Source organism: Lepeophtheirus salmonis, chromosome 12, assembly GCF_016086655.4.
Source record: "Lepeophtheirus salmonis chromosome 12, UVic_Lsal_1.4, whole genome shotgun sequence".
Lineage (NCBI taxonomy): Eukaryota > Metazoa > Arthropoda > Copepoda > Siphonostomatoida > Caligidae > Lepeophtheirus > Lepeophtheirus salmonis.
Genome location: NC_052142.2, coordinates 6,448,111 through 6,457,025, shown reverse-complemented (window position 1 = coordinate 6,457,025; position 8,915 = coordinate 6,448,111). Strand labels below are relative to the sequence as shown.

The 8,915-nt window shown below is 30.4% G+C and overlaps 1 long non-coding RNA gene across 1 annotated transcript; it reads left to right on the top strand.

The window, feature by feature from the left end:
* The first annotated feature begins 3,439 nt into the window (after window positions 1-3,439).
* Window positions 3,440-4,476, top strand: LOC139906864 (uncharacterized). The gene is made up of 3 exons (XR_011782964.1): window positions 3,440-4,023; window positions 4,077-4,216; window positions 4,279-4,476. It is a non-coding gene; the product is annotated as an uncharacterized lncRNA (long non-coding RNA).
* The last annotated feature ends 4,439 nt before the right edge of the window (window positions 4,477-8,915 follow it).

The following is an 8,915-nucleotide window of genomic DNA, read 5'->3' as shown; positions in this document are numbered from 1 at the left end:
GAAGTAGTGTTGTGTCAACCCTTACTTATTCAGTTTAGTCTTAGGACCAGTCCTATCAGTACTTGGGACCGCTCCTTTGGACTATCAGTAGTAGAACCTTAAGGACTCATTGTAAAAATAAATAATTCAATCTTAAAACAAGAAAGACTATGCTCCTAACACCGACCTATATTATAACTACCGATCTGATATCTGATTATACCTAACTGAATACACAATCTGAATCTATATTGAAAAAGGATTTGTTTTCTTCAGCTGTTGGTAGATATCTTTGAGCGAAGAAGAGTTATATTATTCTAAAATATAGTTTTTCCAACATGTTTTTTTTTTTTGGGTATATTAATATCTATGTATTAGAATTGGGGTTGGGTCCTATTTAGTCTTCTATAAAGTGGTTTTACTACACTGATTTCCGTTTAAAACTTCGGTTTCAAAATTATGGGCTACAATTGGAACAAAATTGGACCGAAGAGTAGATATTGTTCGGAAAAATCTGAGTAAGAAGTTTTTCTTTAGGAAATTAAAGGATCCATCTGTTTTGGACGAACAGTCTATTAGCAACGGTATTTTAGCTACACATGATATTCACTCCTCATATCTATTCAAATACTGGAGATTCTAGCTTGCTCTTAAGAGGAGTTCAGGTCTCTATATTATACCATGCCCTTGGCATTTGAAACTGGCATTGCCTAATTTTGAAGGTGAGACAGATTTATTATGTGATCTACATAGGAGACGATTGAGTCTCCTTGAAAACTGGAAGAGCAGAATCAAGTCATTGTTGAAAGGAATAAATAACAGAAGACAATTCACAGTCGAATTACAGATTTCTGTTAATTTTATTTTGTTCTTGAGGCCTTCTAAGGAGTGTGGTAAGATATTCAATGACACAGCCCACGCGTTCGTAGATTGCCCGTCTTTAATCATTCTGAAGCAATTTTTAAAATTAAATGTAAAAAGTTTGATTGGTGGAGATGAAAAGTTTCAGAAAGCGATTATGCTGTTTGGATTCCAAAACAAAAGCAATTGACTTTGCTCTGCTAAACTCAAAAGCTCGTATTGCGAGCAGGCTGACGTCATATGAACGATTGTTGAGGATGAAGTGAGGGGTATAATTTTGGACCGCATCTGCAAGATATGTGGACTTATCGCTGAAAATTCTTAACATTGAAACGGATACATGGATCATAGCATAAGAAGTCATCAAGTTTATTCCATTTATGGGATCCAACAAGGGAAGAGTTTTTAATAGAATAATAAAGAATTTTAGGAAAATCTTGTAATTTTATCGTTTAAATTTTATGTATTACATTTAATTTGGTAATTATATTTCATTTGATGAATTGCTTTTGCATTATAGTAGATGTGGCTCAACTCCGGGCATTAAATTTGAACTACAATGTTTTTTTATGTATCTTTACGTAATTGCCCTAGACTTTATTATTATTATATTTATATTATCTTTTTTGTTTATGTATATATTAACATGAAGGAACCGAATAAAAAAAATAAAAAAAATCGACTGAAACCGGATATTGGATCACCGAATATACGATCTAGACTGTGGATCAGTATGGGACCAGTCTATATTTTCGAATATCCATAGTAATAAAATATTATTCGTTCTTCATATTATTTAGAACATGATTTCCCTACTACTACTACGACATTCTGTATCGATTTTGAGTTAGTTGTAGTATTCAGTTTGCATTTGAATATTAAATCATGTAATGTTGGCGAGGTAGCATAAATTAGATTATGCCGTTAGTTGTTCGTATCCTTAGATTGAACTTTATAGTCGGAAGATTAAAAATGCGAGTCAAATATAGCAGAATATTTTGAAGGCTCCTGATGGCTAATTATTAAAAGAGAGAGCTTTGATCCTATGACTTTGTCATTCCTTATCCTTTGGGAAAATGTGGAAACATCTTTTGCCTGGTGGAGGATCCTTCTTCTCAGACTTAGTTAGCAGGTAGCCACTAAGGCATCCAGGCGCAACACAAAGTTTCCCCATTACTTGGATGAACTTATACTTAAACAGTGTAGTCAAATTTCCTTCGTGAAGTGAAAATGACTACTTGATATACTTGTTTCGAATGGTTGCGAGAGTATACCCTTCTATATTTAAGAATTCATGGGTATAAATTATAATAATAATTTTTAACTATCTTACAACTTATAAATACAATACTGCAATTTGTAAAGATGAAATATTATTAAAATAGCTGAAAAATAAACTGGCATCAGACAACAGTTGACGTAATCTTAAAAGATACAAGTAGCCTTTAGTAATCCAGCCTGATATTAGCCCAAGCGACTGTGAGTCACACCCCTGACGGATAATGCATATTTTTTAGTTTGCTCGTACGCTATTTGTGGTTGCTTGTCAAACCACTTGGTTTCACTCATTCAGGTAAATATAATTAAATAACGAAAATTATTCCTTAATATATAATACCATCATTGTAACGTTGTTTAAATATTTTGTAATTAAAAAAATTGCAATAAAATAATGAGCAGGGGAAGACTATAAATGGTCTTTCCATATGGAGAAAGTACTTTACTAGGCTATAATACCAAAGACTTACTCATGGCATTACTTATTATTTGAGCCAGAAATAAAAACTTCACAGTGGTGTACATAAAATAATAATAGTGATGTTATTTATATCTTTTGCCAATTTTATTAAAATAGAATGGATTTACACGTATTCCATGATTAATAATTCAACCTGCTTATTTTAAAAGATTGATATTAGTTTATTTCTCTTATTTGATGTTCCTATCATATGTCAGGTTGTAAATCATAAGCATTTTCAGTATTATATAATTGTACATAAAAAAGAAACCAAAAATTAACTTGGTAACCCTTACAATATGAAAATTGCTTTGGAGGATAGCAGCATAGGAAATAAGAAAGTTCCACTCCGAATCTAGCAATCTAGCGAGGACATGGGCACGAATTATTCCGTTGACAATCCTCAATTATACTCTGAGTCCAACAAGAACTTACATATATTATTCCCAACAAATTATCAGTGTTACTTTCAACAAACATACTTTATAGTTAGATGTTCTCGCCTCAAAAATTAATAAATGATAATTACAGCTTCAGAAAACATAAAATATTCTTTAGGTATCCAATAACAACAAAAACTTGCACATTAAAAATAGCTTAAGATTTACAAATGCACTTATATCAATGCTCAACTTACACCCAATAAGAAAACGAAAATATATTTATGGTCAAAACAGAGAGCGAACAATAGTACTTTTTGCTATGCCTGTTAATATTTGAAAAAAAAAAAAAATGAAAAAAAAATGTTGATACATAAATAAGGCTGATAATTTTGGTAAGAATAGAAAAGCGTGCGAGGAGAAGAGAAGAAATACTTATGGCATCATTGATTCAATAATATATATCCTCTTCTATCAATCATGAACGTTATCATTCCCGCCTTTATTATTCAATATTAATATAATAATATTAGATGGGGATAGTCGATAGAGAACTGAATAGAATGCCTAAAATAACGTCGCCTTCTGTCTGGATTTATGAAAATGGAGGCCTAGGAATTTGGAAAATACTTACCGGATGAGAAACATATGGTTTGTCGGATTTGTCGATATAAATGTGCCTTTAGTCCCCTGTCTAGAATTACACGCCACTCATTATCATCATCTCATAACATGAGTATGGATATTCATCTATAAAATCAATTTAACGATGAATACATCAAGTCAGCCTTTAACTTTGATCTCACAACGATGCTTATTGCATGTAATATAACTTTATCCATTGTTAATCATCTACGTTCAAAAAAATTATGGAGAAATACAAGGGTAAACATATCCCTTCCCGAGGAACCATCATTAAATTAATGGAGGATGTTGTTACTGATGTCATTTATAGAAATACATATAAAAATGTTTTGAGTCATCCACACCAAATGACGATCAAGTTATCAGTAAAAAGTATTTACGAATATCGAAATGGAACTCTGAATTTTGTACTATCTCACAGTAAGTATTCAATTTTTTTTTAAATCTAACCATAAAATATGATTCTATTTTAGCTAAACATATCAAGAATTATGATACACAACTCAGTAAAGGGCAAAAACAACTGCTTAAATGGTCACAACAACGGGGGTAGTAGCTTTGAATGGTTTGCAACTAGTTTGTCTGAGACTACTTACTTCGCTTTAAGACTTGGGTATGATAATTAGGTTTTCCAATATTACATAGTCAATAAATATTACTTTTTTATCACTTAAGGCTTAGCTATGGTTGATGGGCTCCAAGAAATGGTGTTCAGAAAACTCATAAAAGGCAAAAACAACTGTTTAAATGGTCACAACAACGAGGGTAGTTACATTGGGTATTGCATTATAATTACCAATTGTGTATATCCTTCATGATAATAGTATGTTGTTATATAAGCATACCTAAATAACGGGGGGGGAAATCTTTTTTGATGCTCTTAATAGGGAGTAATATTATTAATATATTTATTGTCTAATTTTATGATTTTGACATTTACTTTATTATTAATAATTAGTTAGATCTCATCGGTAGAGATATATCTATCCTGTGCACAATTGTATATAGCAACTTCCACATGAAGAAGAGGGGTGATTATCTTTTTGATTAAACTCCATGTCTCGCTTGTGTATTGCAACCTAAAGTTATGACATATTTAACTGAATTCCGATGTTAGAACAAGAAAAATTATCTGGATCAATCTATTATTTCAATATTCTGTATTTATAATTTATTATTATTAATCGTTATATGATTTTAATTTTTTAATTTTGTATATTTAACTTAAATGTTTAATGGTTTATTTTTTAGTATGTAGATTATATTTAATTAAAGCCTTCTTTTTTAAACTTTGGGCTTAAAATATATTTCAAATACTCTACTTTGTCGTTTCATTAGCTATTATTCTGAGAATAAGGTTCATAATGAATTACAATTTCATGGAGTGTGACGTTTTCAAATCTACTGTAACGGATAAAAAACGTCGAAGTCAATTATACGTAGTATATCTTCATTAAACATTTTGCTAATAAATACATTCGTTATACCCTCAAAAATCATAATAATGCAGGCAGATGATAATCACATCAGTATTTTAAACAATGATACTATATGTCTTTTTTTTCCCCTTCTCCTTGCACGCGTTTTTCTCTACAATATTATCAACTATATACATAAAACAAAGCGGGGAAATCCAAATTTTGTCATAAATAAGATTGATAATTTTGGAAGGAGAAGAGAAGAAATAGTATCATGGATTAAAATAATAAACATCGTCCTTAATGAAGAATGTTATCAATTCCCACCTTTATTATTCAATATTAGATATTGATAGTCGATAGATGACTGAATAAAATGCCTAAAATAACGTCGCCATCTGTCTAGATTTTTGGAAATTGAGGGCCATGAATTTGGAAATATTTATCGGACGAGACCTAGATGGCTTGTCGGATTTGTCGATATAAATCTGCCTTTAGTCCCCTGTCTAGAATTAAACGCCGCTCAATATCCTCATCTCATATCAAGAGCATGGATATTCATCTAACAAAATCAAGTTAACTAAAATACATAAAGTCAGACTTTAACTCTGATCTCACAAAGATGCTTATTGCTTTATCCATTGCTAATCATCCTACGTTCAAAAAATGTATGGATAAATACACGGATAAGCCCGTCCCTTCCCGAGGAACCATCATTATATTAATTGAGGATGTTGCTAATGATGGCATCTCCAAAATCAAAGAAAAAGTCGAAGGGAAGGATATTTTTTTTGCTGTCGATGAGACAAAAGATAATCAGGAGCAATCAATAACTGCTTTAAAGATTTGTTATTTGGACGCCTATTTATTTAGTCGTCCATATCTGATCAACGTGATAGACACTAAAAGAGCTAATGTCAAGAACATCATAAAAAGTAAAAAATATTTACTAATTTCGAAATGGAACTCTAAATTTTGAACCATGTAACAGTAAGTATTCATTTTTTTTAAATCTAATCATAAACTATGATTCTATTTTAGCTCAAAATATCAAGAATTATGATATACAACTCATGATATAGCAAAAACAACTGCTTAAATGGCCATAACAACGGGGTTAGTGGCTTTGGATGGTTCGCAACTAGTTCGTCTGACACTAGTTTCTTCACTTAAACACTTGGGTATGATCATTAGGTTTTCCAATATTACATAATCAATAAACGTTACTTTTTTATCAGTTAAGGATTAGCTATGGTTGATTAACTCCAAGAAAGGGTGTTCAAAAACCTCATTAAAGGCAAAAACAACTGCTTAAATGGCCACAACAACGGAGGTAGTTGCATTGGGTGTAGCATTGTAATTAGCAATTGTGTGTATCCTTCATGATAATAGTATGTTGTTATACAAGTATAAATAACGCCAAATTTTTTTTTGATGCTTTTAATAAGGAGTAATATCGCCAGATATTGACGTAGTTTCCATAGGTTTTCTAGAGATCAATATATAGCTTAGATTGAATCATAACGCCAAATTCAATTTCAAATTTTGTTTTCTTGTATAATAGTAATGAATAGATATTAAGGATAGATACATGAAAGCTATCCATCGAAAGGCCTTCATGCCGTCATTTCATTTTGTATTATTCTCTGATCACATTGCCGGACGACCATTTAAACAGCCAAAAATACAGTGATAATCTTAAGAAAATAAAAATGCAACGTTGCTTTAAGGAAGTTTAATTTAATTTATCATATGATTTAGCAATATGGAAGTCAAAGAAATCAAATTGAACCAAGACAAGATGACCGAAACAAATAATGGATATGAAATCACTAAGAAAGAAACGTTACTCCTTAGGAAAATGAGGATTTCTTAAATTTTTCGAATTTAGAAGAAATTAAGAAGATTGTTTTTTACTGTTCTGTTAATAGTCCCCGTTCACCTTTGATGCAAAAAAAATTCTTAAATTGCAAAAATATTTTATGGAAAGATAGCAGGTTAAGTTCCCTGAAGAAATGTAAATGATACAACGATCTACCTACCAAAAGATGAATAATTGTTCGAATAATCTTTTGGATAAATAGTTTGTGCTTTCTTTCTTTAAAATATTCAATTTTTATTATTAAAATATATTATGGATAAATAGTTTGTGCTTTCTTTCTTTAAAATATTCAATTTTTATTATTAAAATATATTATGGATAAATGTATAAACATTTCATTATAGTTGTTTGCCTAATAATTTCAGTTAAATGTTTGTTAATTCATGAAAAATATGTTTTAAGCTTAGTTCACTGAAAATTTTTAACCTCTCTTCTTTTGGTTGTATAAAGCTTTTCCCTGACCGACTTTTATTTGTATTTAACACAACCTTTAAAAAAGTTATGAATAATTCATAAGAAGAAGTGAAGGCGCGACTCTTAATTCTTCATTTTTACAGAATTCCTCAGTCCCCAAAAAACAAGAGGCAGAGTGTTCATCCAATGTTCTTTTTCATCTAGCATCCGTGCAATAGCTCCTGAGTAAAAATTTTATGAATCTTTTTCAATAAGTTTTTGATTCAATTTCCCTGTTCCCAATTCCAACTGCCTTGTGAATTAAATTTTGTACCATCTAACAGTAAGTATTCAATTTTTTTTTAAATCTAACCATAAAATATAATTCTATTTTAGCTAAACATGTCAAGAATTATGATATACAACTCATTGAATAGCAAAAACAACTGCTTAAATGGTCACACCAACAGGGGTAATAGCTTTGGATGGTTCAAAACTAGTTTGTCTGAGACTAGTTTCTTCACTTAAAGACTTGGGTATAATCATTAGATTTTCCAATATTACATAGTCAATAAATATTACTTTTTTATCACTTAAGGCTTAGCTATGGTTGATAGACTCCAAGAAATGGTGTTCAGAAAACTCATAAAAGGCAAAAACAACTGCTTAAGTGGTCACAACAACGGGGGTAGTTACATTGGGTGTAGCATTATAATTAGCAATTGTGTATATCTTTCATGATAATAGTATGTTGTTATATAAGCATAAATAACGGGGAAAATATCTTTTTTGATGCTCTTAATAAGGAGTAATATCGCCGGACATTACTACATAATTAGCTTTTGCTCCAAATCTTTAAGATGGATTTATTTGTAACATGTTTTTTATTAGTATATTTATTGTCTAATTTTATGATTTTGACATTTACTTTATTATTAATAATTAGTTAGATATCATCGGTAGAGATATATCTATCCTGTGCACAATTGTATATAGCAACTTCCACATGAAGAGGAGGGGTGATTATCTTTTTGATTAAACTCCACGTCTTGCTTGTGTTTTGCAACCTAAAGTTATGACATATTCAACTGGATTCCGGTGTCAGAACAAGAAAATATTATTTGGATCAATCTATTATTTCAATATTATGTAAATATAATTTATTGTTATTAGTTATATGATTCCAATTGTTTAATTTTGTATATTTAACATAAATGTATGATGGTATATTTTTTATTATGTAGATTATATTCAATTAAAGCCTTCTTTTTTAAACTTGGAACTTCAAATATATTTTGTAATACTCTACTTTGCCGTTTCATTAGCTATTATTCTGAGAATAAGGTGCATAATGAATTACAATTTCATGGAGTATGACGTTATAAAATCTACTGTAACGGATAAAAAACGTCTTAGTCAATTATACGTAGTATATCTTCATTAAACATTTTGCTAATAAATACTTTCGTTATACCCTCAAAAATCATAATAAAGCAGGCAGATTATATTCACATCAGTATTTTAAACAATGATACCATATGTATTCCCCCCCCCCTTCTCCTTGCATGCGTTTTTCTCTACAATATTATTAACTTTAAGTATGTGAGACGTTCCTTCTT